Source organism: Etheostoma spectabile, unplaced genomic scaffold (assembly GCF_008692095.1).
Source record: "Etheostoma spectabile isolate EspeVRDwgs_2016 unplaced genomic scaffold, UIUC_Espe_1.0 scaffold378, whole genome shotgun sequence".
Lineage (NCBI taxonomy): Eukaryota > Metazoa > Chordata > Actinopteri > Perciformes > Percidae > Etheostoma > Etheostoma spectabile.
Genome location: NW_022605595.1, coordinates 210202 through 211729, shown reverse-complemented (window position 1 = coordinate 211729; position 1528 = coordinate 210202). Strand labels below are relative to the sequence as shown.

The following is a 1528-nucleotide window of genomic DNA, read 5'->3' as shown; positions in this document are numbered from 1 at the left end:
ACAGTTCCTCCTGTTCCTCTTTAATGTGTGGGGGGGCCTCTGACTCCTGCTGGTCCACACTGGAGCTACACTCCCGTTGCTCCTCATTAATAACAATCTGGCTTTTGTCGTCCGGAGGCAAAGCTGAAACAAAGACAGAAGTTAATGTTAACTAAAGCTTAGAGACTGCAGGGTTTCCCTCAGAATAGTTAATTAGCTCAGTGGCAAGTAGGTCTGCATGGTTAATCGTTGTAAAATCGCAATCTCAATTCACCCTGTTCACAATTTATTTTTATTTTTAAATGACTTTGGTTCTCACGTCAGCAACAGGAGGCTAATTCACAAGGGTGCTATTTTATGTGTGAGCTAATATTGTGCATCTGTTCATATGAAAACTGCAAGAGTTGTTTCTGTTTATTGAATGCGTTATTCAGTGCAAATAAAACCGAGAATGTAGTTTAATCTCAGTAATGATGGTATATTAGGTTTATTGCTGTCACTCGGTTACAGGCAAACGTTTCACTGTACTGTTACGCAGATCACAGAGATCTGATTGCGTCTAGACTTTATGCCTGCATTGTTAAGTGAAAGTAGGTCAAGCTGTAAGGTACTGCCCCTACCAGCAGGAGGCAGCATAGCCATGTAATACTATCTTTTCATAGAGGGCATTTAAATGTATGTCTGAACTGTACTGTAGTAGTAAAAACATATTCTACATCTCCTTTTTTATTGGTATCAAAATCGACATCAAGAAAGTGTTTATTACTGGTATTGACACTGACTACTGAATTTTTGGTATTGTGACACCCCTAATATATAAAATATATTTTTTTTTATTTATTTAACTGTCTAATACAGTTCAAAGACAGTGTCATTCATATTAAGTAATTTCATCATCACATACATACTTTACATTTATTTATTATCTTTGTTGAATAATACAGAATACAAAGAGCCTGTTCAATAAGAACCTTTGTTTATCTAGAAAACAGCCCCGAAAATCACCATCACCAAACCCACCAGACTCCATGTAAATAATCACTAACTGCCGGTACACCTCTAACGTCTCTTATATTATCCATATAAGCGTTTAGAGCTTTACTTCGACACTCTGCTCAACGTCTCTTATATTATCATATAAAGCTGTTAGAGCCTTTACTCTGACACCTCTAACGTCTCTTATATTATCATATAAAGCTGTTAGAGCCTTTACTCTGACACCTCTAACGTCTCTTATATTATCATATAAAGCTGTTAGAGCCTTTACTCTGACACCTCTAACGTCTCTTATATTATCATATAAAGCTGTTAGAGCCTTTACTCTGACACCTCTAACATCTCTTATATTATCATATAAAGCTGTTAGAGCCTTTACTCTGACACCTCTAACATCTCTTATATTATCATATAACGTAAGCCTTTACTCTGACCCAATCAAAAAAAAAAAAAACTAAGCATCTCTTATATTATCAGATAATCGTCTGTTAGAAAAAATAATCGAAGATGCCCATTTTGTAACAGAAAAATGGCCATCTTCAAACCAGACCCT

General features: G+C 36.0%; 1 protein-coding gene and 1 long non-coding RNA gene across 2 annotated transcripts in view; both read right to left on the bottom strand.

The window, feature by feature from the left end:
- LOC116686444 (oocyte zinc finger protein XlCOF7.1-like) overlaps window positions 1-1528 on the bottom strand; it is a 588898-nt gene that overhangs the window by 520341 nt on the left and 67029 nt on the right. The gene's annotated exons all lie outside the window — the stretch shown is intronic.
- The window catches only part of LOC116686466 (uncharacterized), a 31734-nt gene that overhangs the window by 29243 nt on the left and 963 nt on the right, over window positions 1-1528 (bottom strand). The gene's annotated exons all lie outside the window — the stretch shown is intronic.